Consider the following 21,368-nt stretch of genomic DNA (forward strand, 5'->3'; position numbering starts at 1 on the left):
TGGGGGACCAGATGGGATGCTGGGAATTGAACTCTGCTCGGTCATGTTCAAGGCAAACGCCTTGCCCGCTGTGCTATTGCTCCAGCCCCCAAACTTTTTTTTTTTAATCAGACCTCCTAAAAGTTATTGGAGGGCACCTAAACGTGTTCGATCAGTTGCTGAGGCTTGTTTAGAGGACAACAAGCACCCTTGGGATGCAGGAAGGTCACATTAGCTGACTTTTGAAAGTCTCTCCTTGATTTTGCTGTTAGACAATTGAGGCTCTTAAAAAAAAAGTATTAGCATAAAACCACCTTGTGAAACACATCAGACTAATGGAAAGAGGACACATGAATGAATTGAGTCCTTGTCTCTCAGGACTTTTAGCTTTCCATATTCAGTTTACTACATCATTGCTGATAGCATGTTATGGTAATGTAGTCATAGGAAAGAGTTAATTCGTTTCTACCCAAAAGCAATTTACTACCTCTCAAGTGTAGCATAAGAATGACAATGTGTTGCTATGCTGATAGCCCTGCATCAATGGAACTGGGACTTACTTAGGAGCTTCAAGTTTCATTTCTTCCCCCAACATCTGGATGAGGTTTTCTGCATTTAGAAGCCTCCACCAAAAATGTGGGGGACAGGAGAAACAGGACCCCTTGGAAATTTACTCTCATTTTTAGGTTAATAGTATAACTGAAGAGAACATGGTGAATTGATGTCACCTTGCTGGGTCTTCTTAATTCATTTTGGTTTGGGGCTGTGCCTGGTGGTGTCCAGGGCTTAGTCCTGGCTCTCTGGTCAGGGATCATTCCTGGTGGTGCTCAGGGGATCCTGTGGTACCAGGAATTGAAGCTGAGACCCCTTTATGCCAACTATGCACACGGTCCATTGAGCTTTCTCCAGTCCTGGGAATGATTTTTTTTCCTTTTATCTTGTGATACTATACTTGATCTTAGCCAAAAGGCTGAGAAGCGATAGCCCAGTGGATAGGGCGTTTGCCTTGCATGGCCGGCTCAGACGACCCAAGTTTGGTTCCTCTGCTCCTCTCGGAGAGCCTGGTGAGCTACTTAGAGTATCTTGCCTGCATGGCAAAGCCTGGCAAGCTACCTGTGGCATATTCGATATGCCAGACACAGTAACAAGTCTCAGAGACGTTACTGTGCCTGCTCAAGCAACTCGATGAACAACAGGAGGACAGTGGTACAGTGCTACATCTTGTGATGAGGATTTTCATTCTTGACAACTTTCAAACATGCAATATGGGATTTTCTTTTCTTTTTTTTTCTTTTTGGGTCACACCCGGCGATGCTCAGGGGTTACTCCTGGCTCATGCACTCAGGAATCACTCCTGGCGGTGCTCGGGGGACCATATGGGATGCTGGGAATCGAACCTGTGTCGGCTATGTTGGCTGCGTGCAAGGCAAACACCCTACCCGCTGTGGTATTGCTCCAGCCCCGGGATTTTCATTCTTGACAACTTTCAAACATGCAATATGGTATAGTTAAGTATAGCAATCCATGCACTGATATATTTATTTTTTGAGCCACACTTGGAAGGGCTCAGGGCTTTCCCCTGGCTCTGCATTCAGGGATCACTCCAGGCAGCCTTTTGGGAACCATATGGAATGCTGAGGATCGAACCCTGGTGGGCACGAACCAGGCAAGCACCCCGCTCGTACTATCTCACCATGCCCTGCATACTGATCTTTACGCGAGAACATGCTGCTGTTATTTCGACTCTGCACTGTGGCTGCTGGATAAACCACAAAGTTGGAGCTTTAGCGTCTAGGCTCACACACACCTTGCACGGGACAGAGGAATACTAAAAATGTCCTCATCCTCTATCTGGAATGCACATCTCACCGGACATCCTGCACATCTTCCCCTTCTAAATTTGACAATCCAAGTTTCAAAGTAAGTATCATTGTTCTCATCTAAAAGTGTCTTCCCGATCAAATCCAGTTCGCTCAATACACAAACCCCTGACTGACTGTCTTCAAACACAAAGTCTTTCGACTATGCTGTTTACCATTGTCTTTCCTCAGGAAAATAAACAAGCTGAGGAAGAAAGGGGCTTCCTGCCCCACAGCTGTGACCTCCTCCTTTGTAGCCTTGCAAGGTCAGGGGCTCCCCCAGCTAGGGCTCCCCCACCCGCTGCTTCCACTCTCCGCTGACGGGTCTGTGAAGCCCACTGCAGCTCCTGATCTGTGTATATTCTTCCAGAACTTTCTTCCCACCTCTGCCAGGGCAGCCGCCGCCGTGACCATGTGGAAATGCTAGAAATTCGAGGAATGCAAGCAACAAAGACATTTTCTTCCCCAAAGACTTGCTTCCCTCAGGTTAACCCCACATAGAGGTAAAGCGCCTCACAGCAGCTGCTGACCTTTGCCCTTGGACCTTTTGCCCTCCTGTGTAGGGAACCGCTTCCCTTCCCTGTGTTGCTGGATTCCTACAATCCTTGACTCCAGGGGCAAAGCAGGGAACTGTTTAGGAATCTGACCCCCTGCAAATCTCCTCTTCCTAACAGTCTGTGCTCTCCTACTCTCTTCTCTCCCTTCCAGCTGCCCAGGAAAGGCCCTGAATAGTGTGTGTGTGGTGGGGAAAGGCCCAGGCGAAGAGTCCATGCTCAAATTTTGGAGCATGGGTTTTCTTTTCTCTTCTTTTTCTTTTCTTTTCTTTTCTTTTCTTTTCTTTTCTTTTCTTTTCTTTTCTTTTCTTTTTCTTTTCTTTTCTTTTCTTTTCTTTTCTTTTCTTGCCACACCCAGCGATGCCCAGGGGTTGCTCCTGGCTCTGCACTCAGGAGTTATTCCTAGAAGGGCTTGGGGGACCATATGGGATGCCAGGGATCAAACCTGGGACAGCCGTGTGCAAGGCAAACGCCCTGCCCACTGTACTATCACTCCCGTCCCTGAACCTGGATTTTCTCCTTTAGAAAAGGAATGCCATAGATGCCAAGAGATGTTGGTGGGAAACAATCTGGAACATGGTAAACGTTAATAGTACTGACATAAAACTATATTCAGGAAACTGGAAATATCTGTGAAGATTGGCTCCTTCTGGAAGGGGGGTGTCTTTAAATCTTATCCTAGGAAAGCAATGTTGTTCATTTGAAATATCCTTATTCAGAATCAATATTATAGAGGGGGCTGCTTCCACACTGCTTATATTTTTAGAGTTTCCAAGTTTTATTTACTTGTTTTTGCACTGAATGGAATGAACCCATGGTCTCATACACGTAAGTCATGTGCTCTATCACTGAGCACATGACTTACAGCCCTCTTGCTTTTTGGGGGATTGTGGGGAGAACCACCTGGAATTTCTCAGGGCTCATTCCTACCTCTTTGCTCAGAGTCCATGCCTGGCAGTGCTTGGGGCAATCATGTGTTTTGTTGTAGAGTTGAACCAGGAGCATGGCATTTAGCAAACATCTTGTGATCTGTACTATCTTTCCAGTCCACTCTTTTGTATTTTTACTGAATGTCTTTTTTAGTAAAAATCATTTTGGGGGGGCCACACCCAGCTGTGCTCAGAGCTTGCTCCTAGCTCACTTGAAGGACCTTATGGGATGCTGGGGATTGAACTGGGTCGCCCATGGGCAAGAGAAATAGCCTACTCACTGTACTATCACTCTGGCCCTGAAGTATAATATTCCATGCAGTAGAACATGAGTTTCAGCTGTGCACCACTGAAAATCAGCATGTACACATGCAGACTGCATTTAAGGTCACATCCAAGAGTCCAGTTTTATCCATCATCACACAATTGTCTTCTTTGTAAGGCTGGAGAGAGACAGGGGTCAGTGTTCCTCTCTTGCCTGTCTGTGGCTGATCCCCGTTCAATCTGCACGATCCCCCAGTTCCACTGGGAGTGACCTCTTAGCACAGAGCGAGCAACAGCCTCTAGCTACTCTGGGTATGGCTCTTCAAAAAACAACCCTCAGTTGTCTTCTTTGTCCCATTTACCTCTCTCCCCCCAACTTCGCAGTTTGCATTTTCGAAGTAAAGGAACTTTATGTAGGACATATAAGAGATGAGAGAAGAAAGAGAATCCCATAATGCAGATGAAACCCCCTGAAGAATGGAGCGCCCCATTTGCTTTCCAACAAGTACTCTCATTTAGGGAGGGAGAGTGCATTTGGAGGGATAGTGCAGAGGTTAAGGCACTTGCATTGCATTCAGTGACCCAGACTCATCTCTGACACTGTGTATCGTCTCACAAGCACTGCCAGGAGTTATTCCTGAGCAAAGAGTCAAGAAGTAAGCTCTGAGCATCAACAAGTGTGGCCCAAACAAACAAACATAAAAACTCAAAACCCAAGAATTTTTGATGCTTCAGTTTTAGAACCTAGGGCATCCGCACATTCAAAACACATGTTCTTCTAAGTACTTATATCCCCAGTGTTTTTCTTTTCTTTCTTTTCAATCACCGTCAGATACAGTTACAAAGCTTTCATGTTTGAGTTTCAGTCATACATACAATGATCACACACCCATCCCTCAACCAGTGCACATTTTCTACCACCAATGTCCCCAGTATCCCCCTCCATACCCCACCCCTCCCTCTGCCTCCATGGCAGACAATTTCCCCCATACTGTCTCTCTACTTTTGGGCATTATGGTTTGCAATACAGATAACTGAGAGGCTATCATGTTTGATCCTTTATCTACTTTCAGCACACATCTCCCATCCCGAGCTATTCCTCCAACCATCATTGACTTAGTGATCCCTTCTCTATACCAGCTTCCTCAACGGGTTTTAATAGTGACTAGAAGCAGCCACTATCTTAGCTGTATTGGAATAGTCATGACCTTTGTATTTTATTTTGGAAAATTTTCAAAGAACTCTAGGTGGTTGGCTTCTCAACACTTTTAGGAGATTCCAAGAACTCTTCTCTGCCTCAGAGCTCTTGTCGACAGCCTTGGAGTAGTGTAGACATGGAACAGAGAATGACAGTACCCAGCAGCCTCACAAGGCTGCAGGTCTGGGTGACATAGCACTCACCTGCACCCATCTGGTAGAGCCTCTGTGGCCAAGACTGGGTGTAGAGAGAGCAAGACATACTGGGAACAATTTTGGGGATGGAGACAGGGGAGTCTGGACCACACTTAGTGATGCTTGGGGCTTACATAATTCCTGGTACTTAATTTCTGGTTCTGTATTCAGGAATTACTCGTGGTGGTCCTCAGGGGACCATATGGGATGACAGGGATTGAACCCGGGTCAGCCACGTGAAAGGCAAGTGCCCTATCTACCCTACTTATCTCTCGAACCCCAAGCTCCTCTCTACAGCAGATCTTCAAGTCGGGCAGCTGTACTTCTACTTGACCATGAACTTGACCTAAATGTTCCTCAAGTCCTGGAGAGAAAATGTGCTCGGGCTTTGGGGATTCATCATCACTCAAGCTCAAGTTGAAGGAGTCCTTATTCCTAATATTGTTTACGTTTTCTCTCCATTTCCCTCTCTCCAAGAGAGAAGAAACTGAGTTAAGACCAGAAATCAGAATCTGAAATCTGGAATCCGCCCACCCTAAGAATAATGGATCTATTCTGCTCCCCCAAATGCCTGACTGTTGATTTGTTTACTTCAGTTCCTTCTGTGGAGGAGAGTATCAGAATTTTGGAGACAAAGCAAAATTGGGAGAGAGAGAGAGTGAGTGAGAGTGAGAGAGAGAGTGAGCGGGAGACAGAGAGAGAGGAGAGGGGGTGGGTGGGAGGGAGGGCTAGAGGGAGAAAAGGAGAAGAGCATGGAAAGCTTTTTTCCTGAGGTTTGAAATGCTCAGAAATGGGCCTGCCCACCGACTGTCCATCAAAAGTAGCTCCTTTGCCCCAAACCTGCATGCCAGCTGTCTTTGCAGAGGGCATTCAGGGGTGCCAACACTCATTGATTTTATTGTCCTGGACCTGCCTTTGCTCTTCTTTCTGCTTCAGTCATTGGGTTAGACCCACCTCAGTTCTTTCCACATCTAGAAGGCTCTCTTTATGCTACTGAAACAGGAAGAATGGCCCAGAATTCACCGTAAGCTAAGCAGGTTCATGAAATTCCCACTGGAATATGTTGGATAGAAAACTGACAGTGGAAGCTAGCTAGAAGCTAGTCTACTGAATCTGGAACCATTTTACAAAACAAAATGAAACAAAACGAAACAAAAAGAACTTTTCCCAGGCCCACCTACTAAGGTTGGTAGATGGACCTTCAGCATTTTTAAGTTTATTTTTTTTCCATTACATTCTTTTCCCACATGGGTAAGGTCCCCAGGGCACTGCCAGGATTGAATGCTGAAGTACAGAGCCAGGAATAAGCCCTGAGCTCCCAAAACAGAGAAAGCAATCCTTTCTGTGTGAGAAGAATAATATCAAAATAACAGTTGCAACCATATAATCAATTATATGGGATGTTTTAGCAAAGGCTCAAAGAAAGTCTTTGCCAATTGTTGTGAAATTTTCCTACACTCTGGTGAGAAGAGACCTGATACAACCATTCCAATTGCAAATGCGATTCCACTCCATTACCTGGGCTTCCAGAAAGATTGGATCATCTGTCCAGGGTCTCTGGGAAGTATCCATGATCGGTTACAATACTACTCCTGAATTTCCAGCTTTTCCATCACTCCTGAACTCTGTCCCCATCTGATCACTAGTTCTTTGACAATCTTCTGGCTGGGCTACCTCATTTGTAATCTTGTCTTCCTGCATGTACAGCCAGTCACACATCTGCAAAGGGATTCATGGCCATGGAACAGAATTGCTCTGTGCAAAATCTAACTGCATCAGTCTGCAGAAGAGCAGGTGCCTGTAACACAGGCAGTCCAGCATTGTTTTTTCGAGAAATGGACTCGCCTTGGCCTGCCCTGAATCTTACCAAGGGCTCAATCACAATTCACAGGGCTTCCCATGAAACAACCAAACCATTCTAATTAGGCCAACGGCTATTTCTTGGCTTTCTTTTGTTCCCAGATAAATCTTAATGTTCTCTGAGTGTTTAAGAATAGCAAATATTGGGTTGGGGACGTGGTTCAACAGTGGAGCATGCATGAGACCTGGGTTTGATCCCTGGCACTGCAAACAAAATAAAACAATTAAAAGCATGGCAAATATTTCCTAAGTTCTGATAAGAAAATAAAACAGATCTTCTTCCTCCCCGCTGGCAAACTGGCATGGTTGCATAAGGTAGGGATTATGTGAGAACATTTTTTATACACCTATTGGTCATCTCTATGTCTTCTTTTTAATTTCCTATATTAATTTATTTTGGTTTCGGGGCTAATTCCTGGCTCGGTCTTCAGGGATCAGTGCTGGTGGTATTCCAGGGGATCATATGTGGCATAAGGGGACAGAACCTGGGGAGCCACATGCAAAGCAAGTAACCTACCTGCTACAATATCTGTCCACCCCCTAGACATTTTTAAATTAAAAAAAATTTAAATGTTCCAGGTACCGTGCTGCTGGCACCAGATAATCTCATTGGCCACCCTCCAAAACTCATGGCTGCTGCTTCGGGAAGGAAGTATAAAATGAGGCCCTCATAACCATGCCACCGGACTCCCTGCCAGGCTGTTTTCACTCCGGGTGCCCCAGAGGGGGGCAGGTGAGAGCCCTTCCCTCCCCAGGGGACCCAACCCTGGCAGCTGACCTCCACTACCTAACCATGCTCCAGGCCGCTACCCAACCAAGCTCCAGGCCGCTTTCTGGACGTTCAGACCGAGTCTCACACATGAGTGAACATATTCCTGGATAGATCATAAGACACTCCCTACTCATTTTCCATAATTACCATATATATATATATATATATATATATCCCTCTAGGAGAGCCCAGAAAGCTACCAAGAGTGTCCTGCCCGCACGGCTGACGGCAAGCTACCTGTGGCATATTCGATATGCCGAAAACAGTAACAATAACAGGTCTCATTATCCTGACCCTGAAAGAGCCTCCAATCATTGGGAAAGATGAGTAAGGAGAGGCTGCTAAAATATCAGGGCTGGGACTAATGGAGATGTTACTGGTGCCCGCTCGAGTAAATTGATGAACAATGGGAAGACAGTGATACAGTGATACCACGGTTCATAGTACTCTTAATGATAGGGTTTTGTGCAACGCAACATTCCAACATCACACTCCCCACCAGAGTGTTATACAGAAGATCATTCGGTACATGAAACAATGTTCTCCATCATTTAGTATTAGGGAAGTGTGAATCAGAGTTAAAAGGAGATCTCACCTCACACCAGTGAGACTGACACACATAATAAAGACAAATACAACCTGTATTGGTGTAGATATGAGAGGAAAGTTATCCCTGACTGCTTGTGGAAATGTTGACTAGTTCAATTGATTTGAAAAAAATATCGACTCTTCTTTAAAAACTAAAAACCAAGCTTCCATATGACCTAGTAATTCCATAACTCGGCATCTACCCCAAGGGTTCAAAATATTCAGAAAAGCCATCTGAGCTCCTGTGTTCATTGCAGCACTATTCACAATAGCCAAGGTCTGGAAACAACCCAAGTATCCAGGAACACATGAAAGGCCAAAGAAACTATGGTACCTAAACACAATGGAATACTACTCAACTATGAGAAAAGAAAAATCATGGAATTTGCTATGACAAGGATGGAATTGGAGAGCATCATGCTGAGTAAGGTCAGAAGGAAAGGGACAGATACATAATGACCTCTCTCATATGTAGGATATAAAAAAGCAACGGGGGGGGGGGGGTGGTTTGGAGCGATAGTACAACAGGTAGGGTGTTTGCCTTGCAGGTGACTGAGCAGAGTTCAATCTCTGGCAACTCATATGGTTCCCTAAGCACCGCCAGGACTAATTTCTGAATGCAGAGCCAGCAGTAACCCCTGAGTATCACTGGGTGTGACCCAAAAAGAAAAAAAAAGCAAAGGAAGGAAACAATACATGACCCAAGGCAGGAGACCTGGAGACTTGGTCTACAGAATCGAGGTTCCCTAAAGGAGCTGATAGAAGGGAGGGGTCATTAGGATACTGGGGACTGAAACAGAAACTCTGGTGGGGTTGGAACACTGGATGCGGGACCAAAAAGTTCAAAAAACAAAACCAAACCAGAAGAACTAATTGAGAGCATATCTGGCAGAGGATAGAATAGGGCAGGGCACAGGGTTTTAGGGTTTTCTTCAGGGTCCCAACTCACTGTGCTTTGGGAACAGGCAGGCAGCAGGGTACTAAGAGGCAGATGGGAGGAAACTGAGGTCCAAGTATCAATGGATTGACTCAGAGTGCTCCAGCTCCCCGCCTCCCTCTCCAGGACTAGCTCTCAGACTGGGATGCAGGGTTCTGTCTGTCGAGGATGGAGCAGCTGCCAGATGGGCAGGGGTGCCAAAAGCCCCTAGTCACAGTGCCACCCAGTGTCTCAGCAGACAGAGTACCAAGTCTTCTCTGACACCCGTACCAGACAAACCCTTGCTTCTACTCTAAAGGGAAGGAAAACACAGTTCAAGGCCAGTTGTTCCAACTAGACATTGAGCAGACAGAATCATAAACTCACCTGGGACCTCTCATTGGTTATAGATCTTTTATTACACGAAAACCCATGCCCAGTGCGTGTGTGCATGTGTGTGTATGTGTGCATGCGTGTGCGTGTGTATATGTGTGTGCATGTGATTGTGTGTGCGCGTGTGTATGTGTGCACACACGCATACATGTGTGCATGTACATGTGTGCCTTGTGTATGCATGCGTGTGTGCATGTGCGTGTATGTGTGTGCATATGTACATGTATGTGCATGTATATGTGTGTGTGCATGTGTATGTGTGCGTGTGTTGTGCACATGTGTGTGTGTGTGTGATGGGGTGTGGGGGCCAGACAAAGGACAAAGGGCAACCTCTGTGTCCCAAATCCCAGGGCTGTCTGATTCTGAGCACAGCAAAGGTAACGTGTGCCGCTGACCTCCTGTCAGATCAGATAGGGTTGCCTAGTTGGTGCTCTGTGGCCAGTCTGTGGGGGCCAGGTCCTGATTCTGATAGTTCCTAGCAAATTGAACTGACCTCTTAGGGATGTAGAGATTGGAGCAGACTCTTTGAACTATGGCACAGAACCTATCATAGCTGAGTGAACAGGTGGATCCCCTATCTTTTGCTCTGATGGACCACCCTCTCATTTTCTCTGTTGTTCTGCCCCATGCTAATTTGCTGGACCAAGGAAGGAGCTGCCAAAGCTGAGCTTTTCTAGCTATATCCTGAGTGACTATGTTCCCACAAGACCCAACAATTGTGCCTGGTGTCTTTATAGCCCTCTCTCTAGGCTTTTCTAGGGGCTGAGACTTCTAGAGGCTACCGCTGACTCAGAGAGCTTGTATGTTACAGTGCAGTCAGTTATGGAGGACGGAGTGTGGTTCAGAGCAGTCATCATATCTACAGCCCCAAGAGTACCCAGAGTGGTTTTGGAATTCAATATCCAGGATGAAGCTGGGTAGAGTCTGGGAGCCTGACAGGGTCACCCTCTGCCAGGGTGAGTGATGGGCAACCACCCCAGAGCTCAGGGTAGATTATGGTTTCAAACCTGTGAAAAGGATGAAATGGGGAACCACCCAAATGAGGTAGCACAGTTAGGCAGCTTCTGGAGGAGGCGGGAAGCCAGACTTGCTCTCTCAGTTGCCTGGTTGCTCTGTCTGCCATTTTATCTCAAGTAACACTTAAGTAACTCTTCATTAAGAACATGCTACAGGGGGGTTGGAGCGACACCACAGCGGGTAGGGCATTTACTTTGCACACGGCCGACCCAGGTTCGATTCCCAGAATCCCATATGATCCCCTGAACACTGCCAGGAATGATTTATGAGTTCAGATCCAGGAGTAGCCCCTGTGCATCGCTGGGTGTGACCCCCCCCCCCCCAAAAAAAAAACACCAAAAAGAACATGCTACATGGATCAGAGCAATAGTCCTGTATCTAGGGCACTTGCCTTGCATGTGGATGACCCAGGTTAGATCCCTGGAATCCTTTATGGTCCCCTGAGCACGGCCAGGAGTAATTTCTGAGTGTAGAACGAGGAGTAACTCCTGAGCACTGCCTGGTGTAAAACAAACAAGAACATGCTACAAAGGTAGTTCCTTCCTGTTGTATATTTACTTCCCCCCTCTATGTTTATTTTTGGGGGGGTGTCATGCCTTGGGGGACCATACATGGTGCCAGGGATTGACCTGTATCTGGTTGTTTCTAAGGCTAGTGTCTTACCCGCTCTCCTATCTCTCTGCCCTCTTTGCTCTTTTCTTTTTCACTTATTTCTCCTTCCTCCCCCCATTTTATGGTTTTTTTTTTCATTTTAATGGCTGGAGGGGTCACAGGAATCCCACATGTTGCTGTGACACCCGGGATCCCGGGATCTCCACTGGCAGTGGGATCTTGCTCAGCATGTGTAGGGAGTGGCAGGAGGTGCTGGGCATCAGAGCGCAGCCACACTCTCTCTCGCAGGGCTGATGCTGGTTACCACTGAGCTATTCCTGGGCACCAGCGCTCTTTGTTTTCTAAGTTGGAGGCAGATGACCAATTTGTATGTGTTATAAACTAACAGGGAAACCAGAGCCCAAATGGAGAGTGTTTATAGATGCCATCAAATAAGATCTAAGAAATTAAATTAATCCGACACATCCATAATGAAGTACAAAATCATTATTATGTCTCAAGGTAATTAGGCCTAAATAGGCAGCATTCCACATAAATGACTGTAATTGGTTTGACTGCAAACAGACAAGTCAAATTTTTAGGTTTTCTCAGATCACATTTTGTGTCGTTAGATCTAGAAAGGACTCAGAGAACTCTGCAGGCCTGGTTCTGTCTGCTATGGTCACTGTCACCATCATCTCTATCATCATCTCCAAAACCATGGTCTTCATCTCCATCATGATCACCCCTATCAGCATCTCCAATACCATGGTCATCATCTCCACCTTCATCACTCCCATCAGCATCTCCAACACCATGGTCCTTATCTCCACCATCATTATCCCCTTCAGCATCTCCAACACTATGGTCCTTATCTCCACCATCATCCCCATCATCATCTCCAACACCATGGTTGGTCCTTATCTCCACCATCACCATCATCACCATGATCACCGCCATCAGCACCACTATCATTGCCACGAGCATTGTCTCATATACAGACCTGCACAGGTGTAGGTCTTGGGCCCTTCTCCTTTACAGGCAGTGTTTTTGTCTTCCCTCATCTCAAAAATCTGGCCTGGGACAGCTGCTTCTTGGGTGGTGTGTGTGTCCCTTGCACCTCCCAGCCTGCTGGTTTCCTCCCAGACCCACCCCGGAGAGCTCCTTCTGCTGCTGCCAAGACCAGACTGCTTTTCTCCATCCTGGGATGTTCCATATGCTGGAGGCTGCAGGTGACTCATGGCTGGGCTGGAAGAGGATGGGTGTGGTCTGGTTGGCGAGGGAACCCAGCTGTTGGAGGAGGGAGGTGGGGCGTAAGAGCTCTCTTTCTGCAACCCTCTCTGACAGGTTGTATGGGCCTCGTAAATGTACTGAGAATATATGGGGGCCTCATAACTAAAATAGTGGGGAACTGTCATAAGTCTTGGGAAATCTCTGAGGATCTCTTTGGGGAGGGGAAGGGTTTGGGCCACCACACCTGGCACTGCTCAAGGTAAGTTCCTGGCTCTGTGCTCAGGAGTGAACTCCACAGTGCTCAGGGGATCACAGGTAGTGACAGGGAACTGAACTAGGGTCACGGCTGCCACAGCCCCACACAAGGCCTTCCCTCCTGTGCTCACTCTCTTGCCCAAGGTCTGTCTTTACCCAAGCACAGTCTTTTCTTGCACTCATTTTGTGGGAGGCGGGCCTCTGTGCATGGCAGGGTGACAGCCATCAGCTGCTTGAGGCTTCAATCAGCCTTGTTGGAAATTGCAGAAGAAAGAACCTCATTGGCAAGAGGCCTTGCAGAATTCCAGAAATCAGCTCTGGTTTCCCAGACCCTTTGCTGGACTCAGCAGACAGGCCATGGCAATGGAAGGTTCCAGTGAATGGCCAGATCTTAGAGGAGAGCTGGAGGAGGGGGTCTGGTACCCCCATACTAGGCTGCTTGATAGTGGACAATTCTGGTGCTAGAGCCAAACTAAACACTGTTAGCAGAAGAGGAATAATTGAGCTGAGCACTGGCAATGACAGATGTCCCCTCTAGCTGATCAGAGAGCAGAGAGCATCTGAATAAACTGGTCTCTGAGGTCTATCTCATACCCTGCCAAGCTGGTTCAGAGATGAAGTCTTAGGGTGAAGGTAAGCAGGAGAAATGAATGTGGACACGGTCCAGAGGACCCACTTTACTGCTGGAGCAGGTCTATTGAGACGTTAGAATGAGGCTGGGGTAGCTCACAGGATTGGGGTATACATTCTTGGCATGCTGGAGGGTCCAAGTTCAACCCCCTGTACTGAACTCCAGCAACACTCGGTGTGTCCCCCAAAGAAAACAAACAAACAAAATAGCTTAAATGGAGCAAAATTTTCATTGTTCTATAAGTTTGCTTGGTTTTGTTTTGGGGTCCCCACCTGGTGATGCTGGGTGATGCTGGGGAATTACTCCCAGCTTGGGAGTTATTTACTGCTGGCAGAACTCTGGGAACCACACAGGTCAAGGGATGAAGACCAGGTCTCTTAAGTGCATGCTTGTGCACTTAGCTTGTTGAACTAACTCTCCAGCCTGGCTATTCGAAATTTTTCTTGAATCATTGACAACCCATTTTCCTAGAAATAGTGAGAAGAGACTTAAGTGCAAAAGCCCCGGTAAAGACAATACTGAGGTATGGATGGGTTTCATCACAGTAGTAGCACAGTCCTCCCGTTGTCCATCTATTTGCTTGAGCGGGCACCAGTAACGTTTCACAACAAATTGTGAGACTTGCTGTTACTGTTTTTGGCATATCCAATACATCACGGGTAGCTTGCCAGGCTTTGCCATGCGGGCGAGATACTCTCAGTAGCTACTGAGAGTATCTCGCCCGGCTCTCCGAGAGGGGCAGAGGAATTGAACCCGGGTTGGCTGCGTGCAAGGCAAACGCCCTACCTGCTGTGCTATAGCTCCAGCCAAAAGGTGAAAATATATCATATTTGATCTTGACATAAAAAGGGAAGTAAAACAAGCAGGAACAGAGGATGTCAGAGAAGAGGAAGAAAAGAAGACATCTAGGAGACTGAGAGCTACAGAACAGCCAAGGCCAAGGCCAAACATTTCAATGTCTGCCCAGTTGGTTGAATGCAATTGGCCACATAACGTGCCTTTACTATGATCTCTTTATTTATCAACGTTTTGGGGCCTCACCCACTTGTGCTCCAGGGCTGTTCTTGGCTCTGTGCTTGGGGATCTCTTCCGGCGGTACTGAGGGCACCATGCAGTACTGGGGATTGAACTGAGTTGCATGCGAAGCATTTGCTCAGCCTACTGAGCTATTTCTCCAGTCCTGAGTTTTTGGGTTTAATTTTTTTTTGATTCCAGGCATTAAATTCAGGGCCTCTTATAAGTGAAGCATGTGATCTCTGCTTTTTAAAGTCTTAGTTTTTTGAATGAGAATTTTCTATATTGCTTCCTGTATTTTTTTACTCGTTCTTCTTCCTAGTTTTGCGGACACACCTGGTTGTGGTACTCAGGGGCGACTCCTGACTCAGTGTTCAGGGAGTTATCCAGAGTTGGGGACTGAACCCCACTCAGCCTCTTGCATGTAAAGCATATGTGTCAACCTATTGAGCTACCTGTCCGGAGTCTCAAGTTTCTGGAGAAGTCTCAGTAGTTCCAGACTGCAGTTAGTTCGTAAGTCAAGCAAGGGAGTGAGAAAAATGTGTGATAGAACATTCCACAGGAGAAATTCACTGGCTCACGGCCATATCAAGAGCCTTGGCCTTTCTCAAGAAAGTTAAACATTCCCCCCTTCCCCCTTTTCTGATGTAATCTGTGTTTTGCTAAATATGACTTAAACTATCCTGAACTTTATTCCAGAAACTGAATAGCTCAAGGTTTGGTTGCCTTTGGGGGCTCTTTCGTGGCAGAAATTCAGGTTCATTCCATGTTTGAAAAAGGCATGAAGGGCTAGAGAGAGATAGCACAGGCACTAAGGTGCCTGCTGGTGCATCCCTGGCGCCACAAAGGGTCTCCCAAGTCCTACCGGAGTGACCCTTGAGCACAGAGCTAAGAGTAAGCCCTGAGCACAGCTGGGTGGGGCCCAATAGCTGGAAGACAAATGAAAAATCCCCCAGGCCAACCACACTGAAAAAAGCCACCTGCAGCTCCCAGGCAGTCTCCTTTCCGAGTACTCCTTGCATTTGCAGTGAACAAAGGAGAGTTTAGGAGTCTGTTCCTTTTGGTGATTTGGCCCCTGGGCTTGCCCACACAAACTAACAGCTCCCCTTAAAGATAGCCTGAAGATTTCCCCACACCAGCCAGTATGTGACAGCCAGGAAAGTGGCCTCAGTCACAGGTATTTTGTGAAAGTCATTCATTGACAAGTGAAATCATGGGAAGACCATGGGCATGGATGAAATGGAAGCCTGAAACACCAAGAAAAAGCAACAATACTCCCCAGAAGGTGTTTGTTTCCCTGTTCCATGCAAAACAAAACAAAACAAACAACCCCTCTCCACCAAAAACAATAGCAACAACAACAACAAAACCCACCCCAAAACAAAAACAGTAACATGAATGGAATAAGCAATATAAAGTAAATTTATTCTGTGCCAAAGGTGGTAGACTGGGATTGGGAAGGAAACTGGAATATTGGTGAGGGAGAGTCCCACTGGTGGCACTGGAACACTAAAAGCTTGAAATAACTGTATAATAAACAACTTTGTAAATAACTTTTTTTTTGTTTGTTTTTTGGGTCACACCTGGTGATGCACAGGGGTTGCTCCTGGCTCTGCACTCAGGAATCACTCCAGGCAGTGCTCAGGGGACCATATGGGATGCTGGGAATTGAACCTAGGTCGGCAGTGTGCAAGGGAAACACCCGATCAGCTGTGTTATGGCTCCAGCCAGGGTTTGCTTTTTCTTAAAAAAAAAAACAAACCAAAAAAACAAAACAAAACAAAAAAACAAAAACAGTAACCTGAAGGTCACAATAATGGTCTTTGTGCTTATTTTGTTTTGGTTTTGTGACTCCCAGCTGTGCTCAGGGTTTGCTTCTGACTATCTGATGGGGTTTGGGAGACCCTATATGGGGCCCAGGAGTGAACCTGAGTGGGTGCAAGACAAGCATCTTATCTGCTGGCCTCTACTTCTCTATTCTTGACAGTGATAAACTTCAGGATGCCCCCGAGCAGACAAAGATCTGGAGACACTTGCTGATGCACGCAACATTTCTTTACCCTTCACCCTGCAGCTGGCAAGAAAGGAACACGACTACAAGAAGGAGGATGGAGGCTCAGGGCTGGGGCTCAGAGGCTGTGAATTGAGGAAGGATCAGGCAGGGTCACGTGAAGGGACCCAATGCCATGTTTGCGCTAGAGGCGTCTAGAGGCGTGTTTCTCCCTCCCTGGGTCAACAATGCAGTTCCCTCCTTCGTCCCTTTTAAATCTATCCCAGTAGAAAGCACTTTTCCTATATTCAGTTATTTTGGATGAATCAGGTAGGTGAATCTTGGGGTTTTGTTTGTTTTAGGGACCACAGCTGGTGGTGCTCAGAGCTCACTCCTGGCTCTGTGCTCTGGGACTCCTGGCAGGTTTGAACTATATGCAATGCAGGGGGATCTAACTTGGGCAGGTTGGGTGCAAGGCAAACACCCTCCCAGCTGACCCAATTCTCTTCCTTCATCATGAAAAGTTGAAAGGATAGTTTGATTCCTCCCCATAGTTTTTTGTTTGTTTGTTTGTTTTTATTTTGGGGCCATACCAGGCAGTGCTCAGGACTGACTCCTGGCTTTGTGCTCAGGGATCACTCCTAGCTATGTTTGGGAACTATACATGATGCCAGGGATCAAAAAGTGTTGGGCCATGTGCAAGGCACACATGTGCAAGGCACATATCTTACACCCACACTATGTCTCCAGTTCTTTTCTCCTAATATATATATAGTAAAATATATATATATAGTAAAATATATATATAAATATTCCCATGATTTCACTTGTCAATGAATGACTTTCACAAATATATATATATATATATATGTATATATCACTGTCACTGTCCTCCCGTTGTTCATCGATTTGCTCGAGTGGGCCCAGTAACGTCTCCATTTTGAGACTTGTTGTTACTGTGTTTGGCACATTGAATGCATCATGAATAGCTTGCCAGGCTTTGCTGCGTGGGCGAGATACTCTCAGTAGCTTGCCGGGCTCTCCAAGAGGGGCAGAGGAATTGAACCCAGCTTGGCCGGGCTGGCTGTGCACAAGGCAAACGCCCTACTGCTGTGTTAGTTGGGTGCACAAGTCAAGCATCTTATCTGCTGTCCTGTTGCTCTACTCTGTGCTTAGGGGTGACCTTCTGCCAGTGCTCTGGGGACCATATGTGAGCCAGGGATCAAACTGAGGTCTGCCACCTGCTAGGCAAGTGTCTTATCCATCTTTCTGGCCGTAAAAGGCAGGGGCATAGTGTGTGTGTGTGTATACATAATATATATGTATATATACATATATGTGTGTGTACATGCATGCCTACATACTATATCTTTTATATGTAGCACTGTGATCCCGTAGTTCATTGATTTGCTCGAGGGTGTGCCAGTAACGTCTCCATTGTGAGATTTGTTGTTACTATTTTTGGTATATTGAATATGCTATGGGGAGCTTGCCAGGCTCTGCCGTGCAGGCGGGATACTTTCAGTAGCTGCCCATGCTCTCTGAGAGGGATGGAGGAATTGAACCTAGGTCGGCCACATGCAAGGCAAATGCCCTACACGCTGTGCTAACACTCCAGCCCATATTTAATATGTATATATTATATACATATATATGTACGTATTATGTACATATATGTATGTGTATGTCTAACACATAGGCTTTGCAATTTCCCTGTGCTAAAGCTGTTGAAGTCCTTTGGAGCCCGTGCTTCTGCCATGGTGTCAGATGAGAGCAAGCTCCCCCTCTTATGGGGACAGAGCTGAGGGCTGCGATCCCAGACAATCCCAGGCCTGCTCTGCCTCTTCTGGTGCCTTTTCTAAGTGATTGAAAAGCACGTTGACACACCAAGTCCTCTTCAGAGATCAAGTTCTAATGAAATCAGGGAAAACGCACCAGTAACTGGAGTCCCCAGGTTTTGAGCTGGGTGTTTGTTCATGCATAAGCCTAAGGCAAGAGCTTGCGAGGATGCACAGGGGTTACTCCTGGCTCTGCACTCAGGAATTACTTCTGGGGGGCGGTGCTCAGGGGACCATCTGGGATGCTGGGAATCGAACCCGGGTTGGCCATGTTCAAGACAAATGCCCTACTATTGCTCCAGCCCCTCAAATGGACTCTTCTTTCCGGCTCAGAAAAGCGGAAGGCCTACCCATAGAGTGAAAGCTGCAGTGCAGATTTATACCTTTTCTTACAAAATGGAAAACCTACTTTCTTTCATTTATTTATTAACTTATTTGTGTGTGTGGGAGACGCATATCTGCATATCTGGCAGTGCTCAGGGCTTACTTTTGCCTCTGTGCTCAGGGAGCACTCCTGACAAGAAACCATCTGTGTTACCAGGGATCAAACCAGGCTTGGCCGCACACAATGCCTTACTTGCTGTATTATCTCTCAGGAAACGCCACTTCTGTTTCAGAGGGGAATAAAGAGGAGCTGCCAGTGTGCCAACACACACGCAAGAAACCCTAATGGGTGGTTCAGAGCCGGGAAAGACGACAGTGTGGGAGACGTCTGCTAGCGGGGCCAGATTGAACAGCTTCATCAAAGGGAACGTGCTAAATGCTCATTAGCTGAATTTACAAATGATCCCCAACTGGGAGGTGTTGCAAACAACAGAGGAATAAACACACACGCTAATTACAGGCACACATGCACACAAAGCAGGGGAAAAGCAACATTCTGCTCAGAATACAAATCCCAGATAAAATCCTTCCAAGAAAGCGTGAGCCCTGGTGGGGATCAGAAGGAAGCTGAATACGGGGAGAAGAGCAAGTTGCTGCCTCTGACGGGAGCCATGGAGCACTACGGGGGAGGAGGGAGACTGTCTGCTATGACACAGAGTGACAGAGAGCAGGCACACCCCCAAGGACAACTGAAAAAGGAGGGACCAGAGAGACAGGACAGGGGACTAGGTTGCTTGTACATACTGGACCCTGGTTTGATACCCAGTACCACATGGTCTTTAAAGCATCGCTGGGAATGATCCCTGAACACAGAGCCAGGAACACTCCCCAAGTACTGTCAGGGGTGGCTCAATTTTCCCTTTCTTTCTGTTCCCAAACCCCAAAGAGTCTTAGAGAAGATGTGGAAGATACCAGGGTAAAGGTTAGGTAGTGGATGGTGAGAGTGGACACCAGACTCCTCCTCCCTAATATTCCAGGCTTTAGGAACTGACTGAGACCATGTTGTGGACCTTGGTGCCAAGGAACCAAGGAAGGACTGTACTGGATCATGGGGGCTCCCTGCCACCAACCTCCAGGACGCCATCAGGAGCAGCCTCGTGGGAACCCTGCTCTCCAGGGGTTGTCGTGAGGAAGGTGTGAGCTCCAGAGCTTCAGAGCTGTCGAATGGCCTTCGACATCAGAACATCGCGAGGTCAGAAGAGAATCTGCTCTCAGGTTGTCCCAGCGGTCTGACCCTCTGCTGTGTCCCACAGGCTCTCGCACCCGCACACTGGTCCAGAGAGAGTGGGCAGAGCGGCACACAAGCTGAAGGGGCCCTTGGGTCAAATTTCTCCTTTGATCGCTAAGTATTCCTGTGACTGTGGTCAAGGCTGGGTCCTCTTCCTTCCTTCCTTCCTTCCTTCCTTCCTTCCTTCCTTCCTTCCTTCCTTCCTCCCTCCCTTCCTTCCTTACTGTTGGCTGAGCACATGCTTTGCATGTGGGAGGCCCGGGATCAATCCCTGGCACTGTCAGGAGTGACCTCAGAGAACAGAGCTGGGAGTAGTTCATGGACCATGGGGATACACTTGTTGGTTTATACATCCCGAACACTCTCATGATTCATTATCAAACTATTTCACAATCTGTCTAAAACAAGATTCATTTCATCTTAAAAATGTTTATACCACTTGACCAAGCAGCTTCGGTTCTGGGAATTCTTCTGAAGAAATAATCTGAAAGGAGGACAGAGATGTATATGCCCAAAGTTCTTCACATCACTTCTAACTTGAAAAATCTCGGTGTCACTGAAAAATGCCTCACAAGGATGATCAGGCCAATCTCACGACATCTGCAATCTGGAATACTGCATTAAAAAAAAAATGACACCAACCAAGCCCTTGTATTTATGAGGAAATGCATGTGATGAGACTGTTTTTCTTTTTAAAATCTCACCCATTTACAGCATGAAGGGAATTTCGGGGTTTTAGCTTCATGTCTCTGTGTGTGTTTGTCATGGTTGTCTGCCCCAGCGCCAAAATTCTCATGGCACTCCACACCCAGAGCTCCCTCTGCCCATTCCCCACCCCAAACTTTCCTGTCAGTCAGTAACCCCAAGATTTCATCAAGTCTTAGAGCTAGTTTTACTTTTTCTTGTTTTTTCAGTTCATTCACTTTTGTTAATCATATTCTCTGTATATGTGAAGTCAACCTGTAATTGTTTTTCACTTTCTGACATACTTCACTTAGCATCATTGCCTCAAGTCCCATTCATGTAGTTTTATACAATTAAATATGTACCACCATAGACCTGAAACATAAGGGACTATAGCTCGCTCCCCCGCCCCAATTATTTTGAAGAGGGGCCCACACCCTGCAGTACTCCTGTCTCTGTGCTCAGGATGGCTTTGGGGAACCATCTGCAGACAAGGCAAGAGTCTTAATAACCCCTGTATTTCCTCTTTCACCCCCTCTGTCTTGTGGGCCCAGGGATGAATCACAGGGACTTGCGCATGCAAGGCCTGGGCTCCACCACTGAGCCCACAGGCCCGGCCAAGCCACAGAAACCTTTATAGAATGGTGTGAATGATGCAAACAGTCTATGGGATTGTATCATAAAAACTCTGGTAGATTCTGACACAGGAGACATTTGTCCTTGGCCTGACAAGTACAAGGTGTTGCTGCCTCACAGGGCAGGGGTCAGCGTGGACTTCCCAGCGCCCCCCCCCCCCCCCCCCGCCATCCACTGTTCTCTGAATTTGAATGTACATGGAGGGGGAGCCCCACCCTAAATTCAGTTCTTCCTGCACTGCCTTTTCCATTTTAGACCCAGTGTGAACCCCATCTGTGCTCAACCCCCCCACACAAAGAGCCACCTGCTTCGGAGATGCCTGGTGTGTACAGACATGCAGACACAAAACACCACACCCCTC

Source organism: Sorex fumeus, unplaced genomic scaffold, assembly GCF_029834395.1.
Source record: "Sorex fumeus unplaced genomic scaffold, SorFum_2.1 ptg000061l, whole genome shotgun sequence".
NCBI lineage: Eukaryota > Metazoa > Chordata > Mammalia > Eulipotyphla > Soricidae > Sorex > Sorex fumeus.